Source organism: Callithrix jacchus, chromosome 12 (genome assembly GCF_049354715.1).
Source record: "Callithrix jacchus isolate 240 chromosome 12, calJac240_pri, whole genome shotgun sequence".
Lineage (NCBI taxonomy): Eukaryota > Metazoa > Chordata > Mammalia > Primates > Cebidae > Callithrix > Callithrix jacchus.
In genome coordinates this window covers 80,004,127-80,027,027 of record NC_133513.1, presented here as the reverse complement: position 1 = coordinate 80,027,027, position 22,901 = coordinate 80,004,127, and the positions used below count along the sequence as shown (strand labels likewise).

General features: G+C 40.6%; 1 long non-coding RNA gene across 1 annotated transcript; it reads right to left on the bottom strand.

Moving 5' to 3' along the window:
* Nucleotides 1-15,379: 15,379 nt before the first annotated feature.
* Nucleotides 15,380-19,545, bottom strand: LOC128929304 (uncharacterized). Its single transcript, XR_013524988.1, has 2 exons — nt 19,467-19,545; nt 15,380-15,616 (listed from the first exon to the last, which is right to left on the bottom strand). It is a non-coding gene; the product is annotated as an uncharacterized LOC128929304 (long non-coding RNA).
* Between the last annotated feature and the right edge of the window lie 3,356 nt (nt 19,546-22,901).

The window sequence follows — 22,901 nt, the reverse complement described above, 5'->3', positions numbered from 1 at the left end:
GTAGCAAATGTAGCAATGGCCTGTAATTCCATTTTATACATACTGCAATAGATATTCAGCCCAGAATGATATTTCAAGACAGCAGTTTCTGAAGCAGGAAGTGGGTTCAGATAAAAAAGATGCCAGACTGTCAGTGCTTCATAATAATAGAAAATGACTGTTTTATACTGACTGCCTTAGGTTGCTAGGACCTAACTCATAACATTTCCAAGGAAGATGCATACATTTCTTATTGATGATCTCAATTAATTCTAAAGCATTTTTGAGAAAAAAAATATTTTTAGGACAAAAATAAAAGTATGTTATAAAGTTCTAGCACTTGAGGACAATGGGAGAGAAAGAGTTTATATGCTGGCAAGAGGGTGGTTTCTTTTTTGATGAATGAACTGAAATAACTTTTCAATCCTTCATTAGTGCTAATGAATGGTCACATCTGTTTTCATGGAACAATGGAGAATTAAATAAGTAAAATGGGTGCTTTTTTCAAAATTTAATGTAACTGTTCCTTTTACACTTACTTTTAACTTTGTAAGTTACTCTCTTACTCTATGTATAATATAGAATATACTTGCCCATAATCTCATGGAATGCATGAGAATATACATACACTAAAATGTCTATGTATACATATATACACGAGCTCCTTATCATTGAGTCGAGACCTTCTTTTCTTAAGCCCAGGAGGTTTTTCTTCAACTCTTTCTCCTGTGTAAATATCCTCTCCTCAGAGAGATCGTCCCATGTTGATTCAGATTCCAAGTTCTCTCCAGTCTAATTCTCCTTCAGCCTAATTCTTTCTTACAGTGTCCTGTTCTTGGCTTTCATTTAATTTCTTACAATTAATAATTTTTTATATATTTGCATGTATGCATACACACACACACACACACACTTTACAGTTTGAGTGCTTACCATATGCCAGGTACTATGTTGAGACTAGGTTATAGATCAATGAGCAAAACTGACAGGTCTTTTACAGCCCAGTAGCAGAGACAGACAAACATGCAAATATATGCAAAATTATTAATTGTGAGAAATCAAATGAAAGCCAAGAACAGGATGCTGTAAGAAAGAATTAGGCTGAAGGAGAATTAGACTGGAGAGAGCGTGGAATCTGAAACAACATGGGATGATCTCTCTGAGGAGAGGACATTTACACAGGAGAATGAATTGAAGAAAAACCTCCTGGGCTTAAGAAAAGAAGGTCCTGACTCAGTGATAAGGAGCTAGTGGTATTGGGAGAAGGTCAGTCAACCAGGAGTTTTCCTGAGCAAGGCAGAGGGTCATCAAATGGTGTTTGGAAGGTAGGCCTACACCATGTGACTCAGAAGTCTGCAGCTCATGTGAAGGATTTATCCTAAGTAGAATAGGAATGTGCTAAAGTATTTTAAACAGGGAATGGTATGACTAGAGAAACATTTTTAAAGCATTATTCTACTGAAATATTCTACTGGGCTTTAACAGTTCTACTATTGTATTGGGTGAAATTCTGTGACGTCTGGTGTTTGCTTTAATAAAGATTCCAGATATAAAGAAAGAAAGAAAATGTGGGAGTGGCAAGGGAAAGGATAACAGATAAAATAAAACTGTCAAAACACTGAAAATTGCTAAGACTAGGTGATAAGTATGTGGGGATTTGTTATACATCTTGTGTTTGGAGTACATTTGAAATTTTTTATAATGAAAAGTTAGTTTTCAAAAAGATAAAGAATGAGCTTTGGCTCTGAGATTACCATCTCAATTTTGCCACTTACTATTAGTATGTGATTTTAGAAAAGTAATTTTTCTTCTATAATCTTTATTTTCACATGTATGGAATAGTGATAATGACAGTACCTATCTCATAGGCCTGTTAAATATATTAATGCAATAATAGCAGAGAGTTTAGTGCATAGCAAAAATCTGTGGAATGTTAACTATTATTTTAGTATTAACTCCAGGCACATTTATTATATATATATATGTGTATGTGTGTGTGTGTGTGTGTGTGTGTGTATTTTTTTTTTTTCTTTCTTTTTTTGAGACAGAGTCTCACTCCATCACCCAGGCTGGAGTGCAGTGGTGTGATCTCAGCTCACGGCAGCCTTTTCCTCTTAGGTTCAAGCGATTCTTGTGACTCAGCCTTCCAAGTAGCTGGAATTACAGGTGGATACTACCAGGCCTGGTTAATTTTTGTATTTTTTGTAGAGATGGGGTTTTCACCAAACTGGTCTCAAACTCCTGACCTCAAGTGATTCTTCCTCCTCGGTCTCCCAAAGTGCTGGGGTTACAGTCATGAGCCACTGTGCCTGCATATAAATAAATAAATATATATATATATATATATATATATATATATATATAATTAAATATGTATTTAAACCATTCTGATGTCTGCATGGAGAATTGATGGGGACAAGGAACGGTGATGTAAAAGATCAGTTAAGAGCAAGCTGAGTAGCACTGGAGCAATGGAGAAGGAGTGAAATTGATTAAGGAGCCACTGGAAAATGGATGGTGCTGAAAGCCCTGCAAAAAAACAGGATCTCCTGAGAAAGTTCCCGGGGTTCTTGACTCCTCCCACTTTTTTTGGCCATGGACTTCTTTGGCAGTAGTAAAGCCTATGACTCCTCAGAATGATGTTTTAAGATGCATAAGATAAAATACGTGAGATGACACAGGAAATTATCCTGAAATACAATTATTAAAATGTTTAAAAAGTAATTTTTGATATAGTAAAAAGTTTTTTTAATTAATGTTTTAAGTAACTAGATCCAGAAGCCTAATAACTACTGAAATATTGAGGTGGGGTGAGCATATATATTTATGCAATCTAACCGTAATGTGATCGATTCTTTGTATTAGTAACTGTCCCAGTTCAGTTCCCCCAGAAAGCAGACTCTAAGCTGGAGATTGGCATTTGGGGAGTTTGCTAGGGAATGCTCTTGACATCAACATGAGGGAAGGCAGAAGGCAAGGTGGAGCTGGTCAGAGAAGGATGACATTGAGCTGTGATGCAGTCTGAGAGGAAGCCTCAGTCAACCTTACAGAAGGTCTGAAGATTACATGATCCTTCAGAAGTGCCCTGAATCAGAGAATAGGGCCGGGTGTTTACTACCCAGCTGAGGTGGCTCTCTGCAACTGAGGCCATTTCCCTGGGGTTGACAGCTGAGGGCACTCTACCAACAGCTTTCACAGTAGCTGGGGGTAAATCCTCATTTCTGAAAGAAGATCTGAGTGTCACATTATAACATCAATGACAGTGACAAAGTTACAGGTTCTGCAAGTTCCACTGTGGCTTGCTGCCTGCATTCACAGTTGAAGAAAAGATTGAATTCCAGTTAGAGATTAGTGGAAATGAAAATGTAATTTAAAAATCCTATCCAAATTCACAAACCTTACATGGACCCCAGGTTAGGAATACTTGTGAGTGAGAAGGGGGCCCATATTCAGAGAGGCTGATCAGGCTGTGTTGTTTGCTGGAACACAGTAGGCTCTCTTCTGCTGCAGGGAAAAATGAGCAGATTGAGCTTAAGCATTAAAATTTAAAAAATGAGCAGGGAAAGTCTGTTTTCCAGAGCAAGAATGATGCCTAGGAACAAAGCATGTCAGACACGGTAAGAGTCCACAGTCCCAGAGAGAAAGACACAGATTGATGTGCAGCTGCCCAAGTCTACTTTAGAATTACAGATTTTAATCCCTCATGAAACCAAACTCCACCTCCAGTTCTTGGTGTAGAAACACTCCTATGTCTTTATAATGTTATTTTCTCATGTAAGCTAGTTTAAGTAGGTTTCTGCTGCTTATAACTAACGTATCTTGTTGAATACAGAGATCCTTTAAAACTCCTCCCCTTAACACACACATACACAGAAATTCTCGAAATTTGCAGGAGTTTCGGGTGAGGAGCATTTAGCAAGGAACATGGAGTTGGGAATGGTTGAAGCATTGGTGCTGGCATCTGTCAAGGTTCGGAGCTCTCCGTGAAAGTATTGGCGTTCTCTTTGTTGGCCCTTGCTATATTGTATAATTCACCTGCAAAAACAACTTATTTTTAATGTAGCACTGTGATCAACTTCAACGTCTTGATGATTAGCATGCTTTAAAATGAGAATAAAGATAGCTATTATATTTTTTAATTTGACAGAGCAGTGCAGGCAATAAAGAAATAGTATTCATCCGAATAGCAATCTTTATTTTTAAAATCCAAAGGCACTCAATAATGTGATCTGTGCACTTTGCTATTATGATGATATATAGCATACAAAATATTAAGTATGTCTAACATTTAATTCGTTTTGATCATACCAGTCCATCAAGATACAACAAATCAACAAAACCAACAACTCCCTCCCAAACATTACCTATTGAACTACTCTTAGCCTTTTTTATGTAGTCATGAAATTCGAAAATTGCCTCTAAATTAGCTTAGCTATTCACACATTATTTTTCCCACTAACAAAAGAAATGCCACTGTAACAGTTGCTTAGTACTTTTTAATATGAAATTGATGTTAGTGACAGATTTTAAAGCATGTAATTTGTCTCAATACTTGGGTCATTTTATTTGTAAAAACTCCTAGGACTGAAGAATGAAGTTTCAAAATGTTATTTATTGTGTCTATTGTGTTGGTTGATGGAAAACAATCAACCAACAGAACTGTATGATGGTCTATAAGATTTGGAATTATATCATTGTTATAGAGGGGAAATAAAAGACATTTCCCCTGTGCCAGCTTCCCCTCCCCCACCACTCTTAGTAAGAAGTGGAAATGAATATACGAAACAAACGTACTTAGATTTGATTTTATGATTTGATTTTTATGATGCAACATCTCATAAACGGGAGCAGATTCCTAAAACAATTACAGTGTCAGCCCAGTTCTACATACCCTATCCCCAATTATTTTGAAAAGAGGTTCTTGTAAACCAACTGTGCAGCCACCTCTGATTGTAAGGTTTGGAAGGAGTATCTTCCAGGACCTGCCCTTGGCCTGACACAGCAGATGGCCATCCAATTCTTTTAAAATATTTTTTACATTAGAAGACACAGGAAGTAGTAAGTATTACACAGAATATTTAGGCACAGAAGACACAATAAGTAATAAGATATGTCTCTTAAGGGGCTCACAATTGTGAAGACATTATTAGAGAAACAAAGAGTTAAATCTTCTAGTGGAGGTGACAGTTGAAGGGTGTGGTGCAATCAGTCTCTGGTCAAAATGAAACCAATTTGGCCAGAGGGATCAGAACCCAAAGGAGTTGTAGTTGGTGAAAAAAGGAAGCAGTGAGTATAGCAAAGATGGGTTGTCCATCTCCCCTTGATTGCCCTCTCTCTTGGGGAGAGAACAACAACCCCTCACTCCTTGAGACCAATCAACACGTGTTTGCCCTTGAGATAGCTTTCTTTAGTGTCTCAGGGGAGCTAGGAGACAGCAGGGCTAGGGTCATTGTAATTCTTGCCTCTGCCAGGACCTTAGCCAGAGATCTGGGAGGACTACAGACTCTTCCCTTACATGCTGCTAGAAAACTGGGTGTAAAACTGGGTGTAACATTCTTTTCTTTTCTGTCTTTTTTTTAAGAGACAGGGTCTCACTTTGTTGTCCAGGCTATAGTGCAGTGGGGCAATTGTGCCCACTGCAGCCTTGACCCCCTGGGCTGAAGTAATCCTGCATCAGCCTCCTGAGTACCTAGGACAACAGGTGCTCACTGCCATGCCTGGCCTTTTTCTTTTTTTAATTTTTGGTAGAGACAGGGTCTCATTATGTTGCCCAGGCTGGTCTTGAATTCCTGGCCTCAAGTGATCATTCTATCTCAGCCTTCCAAAAATGCTGGGTTTATAGGCATGAACCACCATGCCCACCTGGTTGTATCATTCTTGAAATGTTGACTCCATTGGAGTGACCAGCAGAGCCTACCATGCCTCCTGATCTGTACTCTTTGCTATAGTTTGGATGTTTGTGCCCTTCAAATCTCATGTTGAAATCTGTTCCCCAATGTTGGAAGTGAGGTTTAGTGGGAGGTGTTTGGCTTATGGGGATGAATCCCTCATAAATAGATTAATGTCCTGCCATGCTGGGGGTAGTGAGTGAGTTCTCTATTAGTTTTCTCAAGAACTGGTTGTTTAAAAGAGTGCGGTGTCTCCCTCTTTCCCTTGCTTCCTCTCTTACCACGTGATCTCTGCACGCACTGGCTCCCCTTCCTCTTTTGCCATGAATGGAAGCGACCTCCAGCCTTAACCTGATGCAGATGCTGATGCTGTGATTTTTGTACAGTCTATAGAATTGTGACCCAGACAAACCTCCTTTTCTTTATAAATCACCCAGCCTCAGATATTCCCTTACAGTAATACAGATTAAGACACTTCCTACCTAGTTGTCTCTGAGAGCTCATTATGCTTGTTCTTCTTACATGTTGCTTTAGTTGCTTGGGTTCCCTCACTTTTCTCAACACACAGTCTGGTGCTCCTTCCTGCCTTTGCACTGCTGTCCCCTCTCCCGGGAACACTCCTCCTTTAGTGACCTGAATGGCTCGGCACTTCGCCTCCTGTAGGTCTCTGCTTTGGTGTCACCTTCTCGGTGTGACCTTCCCTGGCCATCCTGTTTGACACTGGCCCTACTTATCTCCAGTGTTCCCTCTTTCCTGCTTGATTTTCCTCTGTTGTACTCATCCCTACCCCAACACTTTGTATTCCTCTTTTTAATTTGTTTATTGCCTTTTTTCCTCCTTTAGACCACAAGTGCCATGGGGACAGATATTTTGGTCTGTTTTATCCTCTGATCTCTCCCCAGCACCTAGCACATTTTACCTGGTATATAATACAGTTTTTTTTTAAGAGACAGGATCTGTTTTGTCACCCAGGCTGGAGTGCAGTGGCATGATCATAGCTCACTATACTTCAAACTCCTGAGCTTAAGTGTTTCTCCTGCCCCAGCCTCTTAAGTAGCCAGGACCACAAGTGCGGGCCACCATATCTGGCTAAGTTTTTTTTTTTTTTTTTTTTTTGACTATTTCTAGATATGGAGTCTTGCCATGTTGCCCAGGCTGGTGTCCTGGCCTCACGCGATCCTCCTGCCTTGACCTCCCAAAGTACTGAAATTATAGGTGTGAGCCACTGTGTCTAGCCTACAAATATTTTAAATCATTAAATATAATTTCAAAAGTTTCCTTTTTTTGTAGAATATGCACCCCAAATGGCCAACGTTTGAATTGTTTTCTTATCCTTTTTTTGTAGGGTAAGCTTGCTCATAGTCATATGTGCTGGCTAATATTGGGTTTTCTGATTCCTTTATTTATTTAAAAATTATCCTTTATGGTGACTTTATTACTGAGCCCTTCCTCTTCTGCTTCTGGAGTCTACTATGGAAGGAGTAAATCCAGTTAAGGTGCCCTTCTGTAAGGGGAGGCCTGCTAAGTGGGTCTTCTGTAGATAGTGAGGAGAATTAGTGAGTAAGAAAACATAGACCAGAACATGTATAATACTGGAAGGGTCCTTTAACTCAGAGATTTGCAAAGATGACCAAGGCATTTATCAGTAATTTTGTGTCAATGATTTAGAAGAAAATTGGTCCAATTTTTACCAGTAACTATTTCAAATAAGCAAGAGGGTTCTGGTATACATTTTCTCTTCCTTCTCACTAAGGATCTACCAAAGCAAATCATTTGTAGAAAAAGGGAAGTTATGAAATTATCTCTCTCTCTTTCTTTTGTTTCTTAAGAAAACTGGGGAAAGCTCTTAGACTCGTTTGGCTAGGAGGATGGTTTCTGTTCATATATATTCTGGTCTGGTTGTCTCTTCTGCTATTCTTGGGTTTTGGTTTTTATATTTAGGTCACTGACTCCTGGACAGTCATTTCCTGGTTTTGGGAAGGTCTCCCTTGCTACCCATTCCAGGTCCACTCTATCCATGGTATCTGTCTTTCGTGCATGTGCTGTGTGAAATTTTTGCTGCTGGTTCTTCACCCCTTTGGAACAGGCTTTGCTTTCCTTTCACTATGTTCTGTTCAAGTACTCCCTGTGCTGCTCAGCACTGTCTGTCCAGTTTCTTCCAGGACTCCTTGTCACAAGAGGGGCTAATCCTTCTAGTGTTTGGGATTGGGGTTTGGAGTGACTTCCAGATTGAGAGTGAGGTGAAAAATAAAAAATGTTCTGTATTGGGCAGAGGAAGTAATGGTGCTTCTTGGGGGTGAGGTGACATAAGGGTAGGGGACACTGGGATGCACTGCCTAGATGTCTCTTCAGGAAAGACTCATTCTCCTTTAGGAAAGACCAAATCTCCTGAGGACTTACTTTCCTTGCTGCTAGATGATAGCTCTCTGGGTCACTTCCATTGGGGCATTGTCTCAGCTGCAGATAGCCTCCTTGCCTGAGGCCACAGCCCTGATGGAGGCCCACAGCCAGTGGTTGATGGACAAGAGGTATGAAGATTGAGACTTCTCTTGCCCCAAGTCAAGTCACCTCAGAAGGGTCATCTTATTTTTAGAACTCCCTGAAGGATCAACTGAGGCTTTGAGGCTGTGTTGCAGTTTGACTTCTATCATTGCTCCATTCTGCTTTCTTTCCATGTGTGTTGAACACACGGGAACACTCTAATAAACCTCCTACACATTGGTCTCCATCTTGGAGTTGGCTCCGCAGGTAGTTCAGTGCTGTGTTACGGTGTTACACCTCTTCACTGCTTTTTTTTTCAACCATCTCCCAGCAATCTCAGCATGTTCTTTTATTCAAATTGTTCCCCCAACACTTTTCCCCATGACAGCCACAGAAAATGGAGGATCTGGGCAGATAATCAAGGAAGAGATTCAGGCATTAGGGGAAACGGCAAAGTTCACTATGGGAACTGAGGGTTGAGTATGGGAAGTGGGCTCAGTAAGAATCTGCTAGAACCAGAGTAAAAATGAAGGCTGAATCAGCAATAGATTAGTATTGAGTGTGACTTGTTACACGTCTTCCAGCTAAGGACAGGTTTAGTCTCAGAGTCTGGGGAGCCAAAAGGAAGTAAGAGGAAAAGGTAGGAGGAGGGAAGTTTGGACCTTAGAGGTCAATGGGTTAGAAATAGAGACAGGAAACTAGGCAAATGATACAGGATTCACACACACACACACACACAGAGGACTGTATTTGTGAAAAGAACTATACCCTTGAATTAGCTCCCCTTTTCAAGTTTCTACTCTGCAAAATTAAAGATGAGCTTTCTTACTAAAAACCTCCTGACAGATTCCTCGCATTCATTCTTCTAAGATACATTATATACAGGAAACAGAGCTGCAGGAAACATAATGAAAACAAGAAATATAAATAGGTAATCTTTATTTATGAGCTCAGGAAGGAAGTGTCAGCCAGTGTCAGGAAACAAGAAGGGGGATGTTAAGGTCCAGAAAAGGAGCAGGTAGAGGAGGCTGCTGACTTTGCTTAGTTCCATGAGACTTGGAGAATTTGCATTTTGAGTGGCTCCAGCAGATGGTGCTGCTCCAGTCGAGAGCAGGAAAATCATTTTCTATGTTTACAATTCTGAACAAATATGATTTGTAAAATTCCAACCTTATCTCCTCAGACATTAATATATGTACAGACACTAGCGTTTACGGCAAATCCTAATCTTGGTTTCATCAATGGTCACCTATCTGGGTCATTCTTTTTTCATACAGGGGCATGCTATCGACAAGTTTCATGATTTTTCTCTTGCCATTTCCTCCTAGGACAATGGGATTTGGAGTCAATCCTGTGGTAATTGCTAGCACCATCACCTGCTCTGTCTTGTGTGCTTGCACGATACCCTATCTAAAAAACATCTTCAGAAATGCCACTGTTAATGCTTTGCCTGCTTCTATAAATATACTAAGGTTTAAATATATACCTAATTGTATATAAGAGCGATAGTAATATGAATAATATTACACTGGCAGGAAATAAGTCAGTAAATCACTCAAAGGTCATTGTCCTAGTGTGCTAGGACTGCCATAACAAAATACTTTAGATAGAGTAACATAAACAGCAGACATTTATTTTTTCACAGTTCTTGAAGTTGGAAAGTCCAAGAGCAAGGTCTGGCAGCAGTGTCAGGTGAGGACTCTTTCTCTGGCTTGTAGATGGCTGCCTTTCCACTGCGTTCTCAAGGGGTAGGAAGAGATTCTCTCCCCTCCTCTTCTCTTTCTCTCTTCCTCACCCTCCCTCATCCTGACCCCCTCTCTGACTCTTCTTACAAGATTACCAATCCTATCAAATTAGAGCCTTACTCTTATGACTTCTTTTAACCTTAATTGCCTCTTAAAGGTCCTGTCTCCAAATATGGTCACATTAAGAATTAGGGTTTCAACATAATGAATTTTAAGGGGACACAGTTCGGTTCATTGAAATCACTAAATACAAAATACTAGAAACCTAGCTGTGCCGGTAATGGTAAAATATGGGAACTGTCACGTGTTTTCATCAGATGCAATACCCATTATCCTTGACTCTAATCCTAATGTGTGAGAAAATAAATGTTGCTTTATTTTTATAAACGACTGAGGATTTCCAGCCACCAGGTAGTTTTAAAAAATGTTTCTTTCTCCTTTTTTGTTTGCTTCCAATTTAAAAAAATTTCAAACCTACAGAAAAGTTGAAAAAATAAACATCCATATGTAGACTCACCACTGACTGTTGATATTTGGCCGTTATCTTATTTTTCAATCACAGCCTTTCAGCTTGGAATGTAACTTGAAGGACATTTGAGTCAACTCTCATTCCATACACAATCTCAGTACAAGGGGTTGTCGGCCTCTAAGATCTCTGGTGATGAGGAACTCAGATACCTTTGAGTCAGCGTCTTGTGTTTTTTAGAGGCCTCTGGTTGTCACTAAGTTTGTGCTTAGAGTAAACTGAAGCCTGGCCCTCTATAACTTCTACCAGTTGGGCTTTGTATAACCCTCCAGCTAGACAAACACTAATTCTAGTTCCTTTCTTACACGATGGCTTTATAATGTTTGAAGGCAGTGCTCATGTCCCCTTCTTCAGTTTGAAAAATAATGACAAGCTAGCTGTGATTCCTTCATCCATGCTTTATTTGGAGTGGTAAGGAGTCCTTACTTGCTTGAGTAGTAGGGTCACATATTTACAAAGCACCACTGAAATTCCCTAAGACAATTATACTTCCTGATTTGCTCAAATGGATGCAGTCTTTCTTTACTCACTGCAGTTGGCCCAGTCTCTTGGGGGTTTGTTCCCAGGACAACCCTCAGGTTCAATAATTGATAGAACTCACTGAAAAGTGTTATACTTGCAGTTATGGTTTATTACAGTGAGAGGAAAGAAATGAAAATCAGCAAAGGGAAAAGGCACGATGTGGCAGGGTCCAGGAGAGTTCCATGTGCAAAGCTTCTAGTTGTCATATCACAGTGGAACTCTGGACAGTGCTAACTCCTCCCAGCAACTATGTCAGGCAATATGCAGAGTGCTGCCAGCCAGGGAAACTCACCAGAGCCTTGGTGTCCCAAGTTTTTAACTGGGGCTTGGTTACACAGATATGGTTGACTGCCAGTAGATACTATTGACCACCCTTTGACTACCTTAGCTTCCAGCCCTCCAGAGGTTGGGTTGATACTGCAAAGCCCAGGGCCCCACCATAATCACCTTGTTAGTATAGACTCAGGTAACTCAGGCAGAACATTCCAAAGGCTTGAGGATTACTCTCAGGAACAAAGGCCTAACTTCTCTTTGTGCAAAGTTAATTCTTTTCTGCACAGGGTAGATTAGCTATCTTACCAATAACCCCTTTGTTCATTTTCTACTTCTCTACAGATGGTGCTTGGGCATGTGGATCCCACTGTGGTGGGGGAGATGAGCCTTCATTTGAATGCAGGGCCTGTCTCCTGCTTCTGCTCTGAAGTGCCTGATCCAGTCAGGTTCCCAGAGCCTTGCAGTGGTCTTTTCCAAGTGCAGTGTTGCTCCTAGGCTCAGTTAGATCCACCCTACCTCACATCTGCAAGGACTGCAGATGCCACCAAGTTGAGCCAGGTCCTCTCTCTAGCCCCCCCAGCTTAGGCTTGTTATAGCCCCTGGCCTTGGCGTTACTGTTATCTATCTCACCCCTAACCACAGAGGCTCCATTATGACAGGTCCTAAAGCTGCCATTTCTGTTACCTACCTTGTCTGGTTCTACAGGGGAGTCTGGGAACTTCTGGAGCCCTTCTCTGCCTTTTAAGAGGAAAGGCAAGTTTGTGAATGGGAATACAGGCCCTCTCTCTGCTGAACCAGACCTCCTTGCCACCTTCCTTGTTCTGTGGTAGCAGCAGGTTGGTGTAAGCCATTCTACACTACAGTCTTTTTTCAGAGTGCTGAGCTAGGACTGGGGCATAAGAACCCTCTGCTTTTGCATCTGGCTCTCTCCCAGTTTATGTACCACATACTCTTCTTCCCTCTTCCAGTCTGTTGCCTGGAGGGAGCAAGCCAGAACACAAGTGTCTGACCAGTTGCTTTTGCTACCACTTGCCTTCTGTTACTTTTCCCACAATCCACCAGGCCAAAAGGAAGAACTTCGTCTATATCAGGTTTTCCTCTATCCTGATTAAGGATGTATTTAGGCTATATTAGTTGCATAAGAGAACCAGATACAAAGAAGGGGAAAGAATCGCTGGGCATGGTGGCTCACACCTGTAATCCCAGCACTTACAGAGGAGGCCAAAGCAGGCAGATCACTTGAGGCCAGGAGTTTAAGACCAGTGTGGCCAACATGGTGAAACCCTGTCTCTACTAAAAATACAAAAATTAGCTGGGTGTGGTGGTGCATGCCATAATCCCAGCTACTCTGGAGGCTGAGGCAGGAGAATCACTTGAACCCAGGAGGCAGAGGTTGCAGTTTTCTGAGGGGAAAGAAAACTATTAATATTTTCAAAATATTATCTCTATTACACTTGTCTTGATCTCTTGACCTCATGATCCGCCCACCTCAGCCTCCCAAAGTGCTGGGATTACAGGCATGAGCCACCATGCCCGGCCTCTATTACACTTGTATAAAGAGTTCAGTAGCAATGAAAACCTGACCCATGGAGAACAGAAAAACTTCTTCCTCTTTTCCCTTTTTCCCTACTTGCCATCTTTCTTATAGCCTGTAGACTTCACAAATAGCTTAGCAACTACCTGTAGCCAATGTGATGAAACCCCATCTCTAGTAAAAATACAGTTTTTGAAATGGAAGTCAGGTCATGTGATTCACTGGAAAGTTAATTTTCATGGTAATGATAATAGTTGCCATTTATTTGAACTCGATGTACTAAGTATTGTGCTGACTTCATTTAATTCCCCCCAAAGCCCTATTACTATACCATTACTCCCATTTAACTGATGAGAAAACAGGATCAGAGAAGTTAAGTAATTTGCCCAAAGTCCTTTAGCTGGCACTAGAATTTAAAGCCAGTACCATTTGACGACAGAGTCCATGCATTACCACCCTAAACTACCTTTTGATGAGGGATTCATATTTGTTTTCTTTGTAATTGCCACATGAAAGCATTCAATAAAGCACTACTTTATGCTCAGTTGCACTGAGTTTTGCAAGCTTCCAAGGATCCCTTGGCGATGAAGGAGTAAACGTGGCACTTAAAACCTGGTCTGGCATTGGCATGCACCCTAAAAATGCTGCTGGTATTACTGAGGGAACCAGCCACTTGGGACTCTACCTTCCTAATTGCTTCTTAAGGGAACTTGTAATGAATCTAATTGGAAGCATCTACTTGATTCCCTACAGGATTATATCACATAAACCAGGGCAAGAGAGGGGCTAAAATCAATAAATGAGAGAGAAAGAACTGAAAATACAGAGCTAAGCATAGGAGGGCAGGCAGGGCATTGTAACTTTGTAGCTCAGGAGAAAAGTCTTGGGTACTTTTTGATAACTGCTATATGTGAACAAAAAAATGTGTGTTTGGGTATGGGAACTATGAGCACATATTCCTTTAGACATTTGATAATGTAAACTATGGTAATTTCTGTAGGTATCAGTGAAAAATGTGTGGTGCTGATCTATTCAAAGGGCAGCACTATGGGCAGATTTCAGATCATACTGAGAACTGAGGCATGTGACTGTGATCAAGATTGTACAGGAGCCATCATTTGGTTATTCATTTACCTACTACAGAGTTGAGCTGGGGCTGGGTGCAGTAGCTTGTAACAGCAGTCTCAGCACTTTGGGAAGCAGAAGTGGGAGGATCGCTTGAGCCCAGGAGTTTGAGACCAGTCTGGGCAACATAACAAGACCCTGTCTGTACAAAAAAAAAAAAAAAAAAATTAAAAAAAATTAGGCTAGGCATGGTTCACACCTGTAATCCCAGGCCAAGGTGGACAAATCACTGGAGGTCTGGATTTCAAGACCAGCCTGGCCAATGTGATGAAACCCCATCTCTAGTAAAAATATAAAATTTTAGCCAGGCATGGTGGAGCACATCTGTAGTCCCAGGTACCCGGTAGGCTGAGGCACAAGAATTGCTTGAACCTGGGAGGCAGCAGTTGCAGTGAGCCAAGATCTAGCCACTACATTCCAGCCTGGGTGACAGGCTGCCCCCCTCCTCCAAAATAATTAGCCAGCAGTGGTGCCTGCCTGTGGTCTTATCTACTCAGGAGGCTGAGGTGGGAGGATTGCTTGAGCCCAGGATGTCAAGCTGCAGTGAGCTGTGATCTCACCATTGTACTCCAGCCTGGGAGTTGGAGTGAGACTCTGCTTGTTTTCTTTTTTTCCTCTTTTTATGGGTAGGATTAGGGTGGGTGGAGATGATAGAGGGGAAGTCATTAGTGAGCAGAGGGCTAAAGATGGGAAAACGTGGTGTGTGTTCTGGGGTATGGAGGGCTATTTTCTCCAGCTAGGCTTTCAGAAGAAGGAAAGAAAAAGAGAGACAAAGCCAGAGGAGCTGAACAGGATCAAACAGTGTAAACTGATGACTGCTAGGACCCCAGAACCAGTGCTCTGTGTGAACCAGTGGCACTGGGAGGGTCTGTGAGTAGGAAAATCAGTGAGGAGGCTCTGAGCTTGGATTGGGCAGTAAGAATAACTTTTTTATATTTGCTGCTTCCGTGGCTCCAGTAACAATACAGTCTCTCAGTCATCTCTTGCCTCATGGTGGTTTCCACTGTGTGTCTTGCTGCTTTCTCCTCTTGGTAAGCCTCTACCATGCACCGGAGTTGTATCTTTTGTCTTCCTCTCCTCTCCACAATCTTTCTTCATTACGCATCTTAAAAATGTCTTTTATTTTATTTTATTTATTTTTTGATACAGAGTCTCACTCTGTTGCTCAGGCTGGAGTGCAGTGGTGCAATCATAGCTCACTGCAGCCTCACCCTCCAAACTCAAGCAATCCTTCTGCCTCAGCCTCCCAAATAGATGGGACTCCAGGGGCACACTACCACAACTGGCTCATGTCCTTTTAAAATTGTTTTTATTTTTAGTAGAAACAGGGTCTTACTATGTTGCTCAGGTTGGTTTCAAACTCTTGGGCTCAAGCAATCCTTCTGCCTCAGCTTCCCAAAGTGATGGGATTATAGGAATGAGCCGCAGTACCCAGCCAAAATGTCTTTTAGTAGTTTGGTTTCAGCTCACGTTTCTAGGGATATGGTCCTCAATGTCTCCTCCAGAGAGCAATGTTATCAGGATGGTAGTGGCAGCTGCCAGACTGCAAAGAATAAAAAAGGAGGCTCTGAATTAGAGAATTAGAGGCAGCGACCATCAGTAAAAGGAGAAGAGAATAAGATAGGATTTTATTGTTTCCTTTCTCTCTCTTTCTTTCTTTCATTCTTTTTTTTGGGGGGAAAGACTCACTCTGTCACCCAGGTTGAAATACAATAGTGTGATCTCAGCTCACTGCAACCGCTGCCTCCCAGGGTCAAGTGATTCTCGTGCCTCAGCCTCCCAAGTAGCTGGGATTATAAGCGTGCACCACCACGCCCCGCTAATTTTTTGTATTTTTAGTAGAGATGGGGTTTCACCATGTTGGCCAGGCTGGTCTTGAACCCCTGACCTCAGGTGATCTGCCCGCTTTGGCCTCCCAGAGTACAGGGATCCCAGGCGAAGATAAGCTTTTAAATCCTGGGTCAGCAGTCTTGGAAAAAGCCAAGTCTGGAGAGAAGTTATGGGGTGCTACAAAGAAGTTATTCATGTACAAAGTTAGCAAAAGGGCAACAAGAGTTAACATTTATTAAATGCTCAGGTTAAAAGGATAGCGTTTTAGTTCATTTTATGTAGCGCTTATAACAGAATAGCTGAAACTGGGCAATTTATAAAGAAAAAGAATTTAATTCTTATAGAGGCTGAGAAATCCAAGGTTGAGGGACACTATCTGAGGAGAGACTTCTTGCTGGTGACGACTCTCTGCAGAGTCCCCCAGTGGTAAAGGGCATTACATGGTGAAGTGGCTGAGTGTGCTAGCTCAGGTCTCTTTTCGTCTTCTAAGAAGGCCACCAGTCCCACTTCCATGCTCATCCATAGTCCATGAACCCATTAAGCCATTAATCCATTAATGGCAGACCCCTCACCTCTTAAAGGCCCTTCTCTCGATACTGCCATATTGTCAGTTAAATTTCAACATGAGTTTGGATGGGACAAGTATTCAAACCATTGCAGATCATCTTGTCTAAATGGCTTGAAACTACTCAAAATTAACTTCCTTTCTATCTCTTCAGCTCAATAAGTCTCTGTCTCTGAAGAACTATTTTCTCAATTTTTTTCCAAGACTGCATCGTCTTAAAGCAAAAACAACAAAGACCTAAAATCCGATTTGTCATAGGTGTAATAAGTCAGTTATCTAGAATTTCAGTTGGTGTGAAACCAAATATGCAGATAGTTTGAACTGTTAATGAAAAATTAGCAATGAAAAATTTCCATCCCACCAATGTCAATTTGTGTCCTACCATCTCCATGGAAGTCTCACTACCCCTGTGAATTCATAATAGTTTCTGCCTCTCAAAGCCCCCAGATCTTTTATTTCGGAGTCGTTCATTCCAGCTGGTAGTCTAGGCAGTCTCTCTTTATTTAGGCTTTTAAAAAATACTCTAAATTCATTTTTCCCTCAGTTGGTATCTTCAAGACATTTTAAGAACAGTTTTTTATTTCTCTTTAAGATGTAAGTATATATAAAGTGTATTTTTTTTTCTGGACAACTCTGTCTGGTCATATAGAGTTGTCCAGAAAAATCCACTGATCCAAGGTTACTTCACTTCCAATTATAATAATTGTTGCACCTTTTAAATAACAACAATTATTATAAGAATACTAACAATAAATCTTAACATGTAAATCCTTGGAAGAGGGTTCCATCAAAATAATGAACTTCCTATTAAGGAACAAATAAACAATACTTAATCAATTCCTCTTTAAAGGTAAGATTTGAGAGGGGAGGATACCAGCCCCTGAAAGGAGAGGAGGTTGAAAGAGAGACTTAAAGCACCCGGGTAGGCTCCCATAGGATGTGGAAACCACAGAGTCATCTAGATTTATTTTCCGGTTGTCTTATCCATGTTAAAGGTAAACATTAAAATGGGGTGCATTTCTATTTCTGTTTTTCTTTCTCTCAGTTTGAAATCCAAGTTGTCATTGGATAGCTTCACTACATGGGGGGGCTCTTTTGTTTTCATTGTTGTTCACAGAAAAAGCGGTATCTAGGTCTGCTAGTGAATTTGAATAAATTGGGTTTAAAATGATTTTCCGGTTTTTTATGTGTGGACTCCTTTTTAAAGAACAAAAGCAACTCAGAATAATGCCTGAGGCAAATTGCTTGGTACTATTAGAAAATTTTACTCATTTACAAAGAAATATTTCTTTTTTAAAATGAAAACTCTCTAATAGATTTAATGCTATAGATAGCTAGTTGTTCCTAAAAAAATGAATTGTTAGCAAATTTAATTAGGTCATATATATAGCAATATGTTCAAAATAAGACCTCTTTCCATTCATTACAGACTATTTAATAAGATAGGGAGGGCTATCCTTTAATTGCACAAGGATGCATTAAATTATAGTCCTAAAATTCCCTACCAAGGTCTAATTTGGGTCAATGATGAGATGATGGTGCTTCACAACTTAGCCACAACAGAATCTCAATGAATTTGCAGCAGAGACTCTTTACTTATGGGTTACTGTTGCAAATGATGTACCCTTAAGTAACCAGGATCTTTTCACAAACTTTAGCTGAAGAATGGCAGCTAACAGAACTGAATCAATGAGGCAGGGTAAAAATTTAAAGAAATCTCTTGGTTGATTGGTTTTCATGAGAACCAAAGATCTGAACATCTGCTCTTCTGACTCTTATAGGACATTTCTAACAGTAAAGCAACCCATAAGCCATGTTTCTCAATTTCAGCTACAAAGATTTTAAGACTAACATCTAAATTCCTCCTCCCAAAGTTTCAATAGGCTTAAGGTGCAGTCCAGACCTTGGGATTTTTACAAGTTGCCAATTGATTGAAAGAAGCTGCCAAGGTTGTAAACTTTAAAGGTTTACAGGGTTATAAGTTTGTTGGCAACCCCGCAGCCACTGATGATTTCCTCTTAAACCTAATAATTCTGTTTCACTTAGCCAATGAATGGTGATATCCCTCTAGAAAATAAATACCCAAACCTGAAGCTTCCTTTGATGAAAAAATGAGTTTCTTAAACTGGCATGAGTGCTTTTTATATTTCCCTCATGGTTCCAATATGCAGCCAGGGTTGCAAACTGCTGCCTTACAGTTATTTAGACCTAGCCATGTGATGCTCTTTCAATGTAGATAAATGAAGAAACTACATGTGATTACTCATTAGAATATTTTCTTTAAAAATAGAATTTTTCTTAATAACAATTTGATTTTTGTTTATATCATATATGTGATAGATATATGTTCCAGTTAGAATAGCCGTCTTTGGCTGGGCAGAATGGCTCACGCCTATAATCCCAGCACTTTGGGAGGCTGAGGCAGGCGGATCAGGAAATCAAGACCATCTTGGCTAACACGGTGAAACTCCATTTCTACTAAAAATACAAAAAATTAGCCAGGCGTGGTGGCTCGTCCCTGTAGTCCCAGCTACTCAGGAGGGTAAGGCAGGAGAATTGCCTGAACCTGGGAGGCAGAAGTTGCAGTGAGCTGAGATGGCACCACTACACTCCAGCCTGGGTGACAGAGCAAGACTCCATCTCAAAAAAAAAAAAAAAAAAGGAAAAGAAAAAAAAGCCCTCTTCATCTAACTTACAGTGTACTGGTATCCTTACCAGTGCCTGGTATCCTAATACCTGACCAAATTATACCTAAGTGAAAGAAAATTGGCATTATGAATACGGCAAGTCCTCACTTAACATTCTTAATAGGTTCTTGGAAACTGCAACTTTAAGTTAAATGATGTACAACAAAACCAATCTGACCATAGGTTAATTGATATAAACAAAAGTTAAGTTCCTAAGCCCCAAAACATTTCTAACATTAAACACTGAAATAAATGTGATCTATAGATATATTTAAGAAAGATTAATAAAAACAACTAAGGTGACTATTTACCCCATTATTCTAGTTCAGGGTCTCAGGTGGCCAGAACTCACCCAGGATGCAAGGCAGGAGGAACTATCCCTGGACCAACCCATCACAGGGTGTGCTCACACACAGCCACACTCACTCACACTGGGACCATTTTGACACAACAATGAACCTAATGGGTATGTCTTGGGATGTGGGAGGAAACAGGAGTACCTGGAGGAAACTGATGTAGACATGGGGAGAATGTGCAAACTCCACTCAGACAGTGGCTGTGGCTGAGAATTGATCTTTCTCTCATCAACCTTATACTGAAATGACATTGAACAACGACATTATTCAATAGCCTGCTGTACATCTTAGTTTAACAAATTTTCTACTTAAAGGTGAGGAGTCTGTCACTCAGTTGCCAGTACCAGATTTTTTCCCATGGGCTTAGGGTGTCTACTCTTTTTTTACTTTTAATTTACATTTTATTTTATTTTAATTTATTTCATTTTATTTATTTAGACATAGGGTCTCACTCTGTAGCCCAGACTGGAGTGCAGTGGTGTGATCATAGCTCACTGTAACCTTCAACTTCTGGGCTCAAGCGATCCTCCCATCTCCACTTTCTGAGTAGCTAGGACCACAGGTGCATGCCACTGTGCCTGGCTAATTTTATTTTTTGTAGAGACAGGAGCATTCATATGTTGCCCAGGCTGTTCTCAAACTCCTGGCCTCAAGCAATTCTTCCCCTCTATCCTGCAACGTTCTATACTTGGCAGCCCAAAGTGCTGAGATTATAGGTGTGACACACTGTGCCTGGCTGAATGTTTACTCTTGTTTGTTTGAGATGGGGTCTTGATCTGTCAGTTGGAATACAGTGGTATGATCATGGCTCACTGCAGCCTCAACCTTCTGGGCTCAATTAATCCTCCCTCCTCAGCCTCCCGAGTAGCTGGGACTACAGATGCAGACCACCACTCCTGGCTAATTTTTGTGTTTTTTGTAGAGACGGGTTTCCGACATACTGGTCTCAAATTCCTGGGCACAAGCAATCCTCCTGCCTCGACCTCCAAAGTGCTGGGATTACAGGCGTGAGCAACCACACATGGCTGCAATTTCATAATTACAGATCAACTCAGGTTGCTCATCTGTGGGAAAGTGTTATTTTACCTGTTAATATCCACTCCTTGTTAACACTGTGGTATTCTTGCTTGGTGTCTCCCCTAATGAAAACGTTTTTATTTTCTCTTGGGTGAGGTCACTCCTCACCTGCTTCTTTTGTGCCTTTGGTCCTGAATATTCCTCCTGAAATGGGGCAGAAGCTCTCTAATTGTCTTCACTGTCTCACCATCTGCTTTGGGACTTCTTTTTCAGTTAACATCCTTTTGATTTATGACTCAATTTTATTCATAACTTGCCCCTCATTAAAACAATTATTTCTTTATTTTAGGATTTCAGCCCAAATAGCCTCATTTCTAAGTAAGTTTTAGAAGCCTCTCATACAGATGATTGTTGAATGAGAGTTTGACAAGCACTGATTGCTTAAAAGAATTTTTACCAAGGTTTACTTATTGTTAAGATTAAAGGCCTTTTTTGGTATTGCCAACAGTCTGGGGACAAAGAACCTTGTGCATACTATGTACAGGTTGAATGAATGGCAAATTTTTAAGGCCAATAATTTTTCCTAACATCGTAACACTTCTACATACATGATTGTATTACCTGGCTATTCAATATTCTTTATTTTTTTCTTTCTTTCATTAGATATTTTATGAAAGTTTGCTACAGTGTATAACAGATCTAGATGTTGGGGGATAAACGTGAATAAGGCAAGGTCTAACGTGACTACAAGAATCACATCTTGAATTATGTCAGGAGTAGATGGTCAATGGTGTTTTTGAATGACTGGATGCCAAATGGCAAAGCGAGGAGATGCATGGGTGAAAAATGGCCATCTCCAAGTTGGGTGATGTCAAGGCTCAGAAAGACCTTCCTATCTCTTCTTTGCTGGTGCCAAAGGGCACCTTTACACTAATGTATTATAAAGAAATTGATACTGGGGCAATAAGAAGGAGTGTATTGATAGGTGATGTTTTCAGAGACATGGCAAAAGGGCTCTTCTTTGGTTAACTATTCATTCTAAAGTGCAGTACAATTTTTTAAAACAAATACAATTCAATTATGTAAATCATTGCTGTTTTCTTGAAAATGGCAATCTTAAAGTGTTAAAAGGATTATTATGTTCAAGAAAAGAAAACAAGTGGTCACAAGGTTGCTAGACAATTCTGTGAAGTTTCTTTTGCAAACATAATAGGCAAAAAAAAAAAATGTGTACTGTGATTCCTTCTCACTGTAGGTGACACCATCTAAAGTGACTCAAGTGCCCTTAAATTTGAACAGAATAAGGACAGGTTGATTGCTAAAATACAGGCCTCTTATAAAAGCTTTGGTGCATAGAAATTATGACCTTTATTAATTTTTGTCTACCACATTTTTTTTTTTTTTGAGATGAAGTCTTGTGCTGTCGCCCAGGCTAGAGTGTAGTGGCACAATCTTGGCTCACTGCAACCTCTGCCTCCCAGGTTCAAGTGATCCTCCCATTTGATTCTCCCTCCCAAGTAGCTGGGATTAAGCATGCACCACTACACTCGGCTAATTTTTGCATTTTTAGTAGAGATAGGCTTTCACCATGTTGGCCAGGCTGGTCTTCAACTCCTGACTTCAAGTGATATGACCACCTCAATCTCCCACAGTGCTGAGATTACAGGTGTGAGCCATCATGCCTGGCCCACATTTTACATTATAGTAAATAATGTTCTAGAAACATAGATTGATCTGTAGATAATAAAACTATCTCTGTCCAGAATTACTGTTGCCATTATGTAGTCTGTGAGTGTTTTCTGTTGATTAGTGCTATTAGCCAAAAGGGAATTATAAACAGGAAATACATTAGACAGGAGAAAATAGCAAATTCAGCCATCATTAAAATTTCATTCAAGTTGAAACTTTGGAGAAATGCATATTGGTAGGATGCTTGTAGGAGTGACTTATTTCTTCCGCTGAGGTAGAATGTTTAAAAGCTCTAGAAAGAAACAGCTATCATCTGGAGGGTATTGGTGCCCCTTTATCATGGTGTAATGCTCCAAGAGAATGCTTGCTCCTTTTCTCTTGCTGCCCTTCTGGGATAGTAGAACCTCAGCTCCCTGCAGATGGGGCAGTAGAATGTGAGGGGAAGATGGTGGGTAAAACAGCCTTCTATCCGACTAACTCCCCTCACAGGACCAGTGCAGTACCCTTTTATGTGCCTTCCCTGGACTGCCTCCAGTGCCTTTCAAAACAAAATCTTAACTTCTATTTTAGGGAAGATGGAATATCTTTCTGTACTTCTGCTAAACAACCACCAAAAACTCTGAATGTCATATATAAAACAAATGTAAGAAGATTTTTAAAGGTGAAAAGAAGAAGGCAGACCAC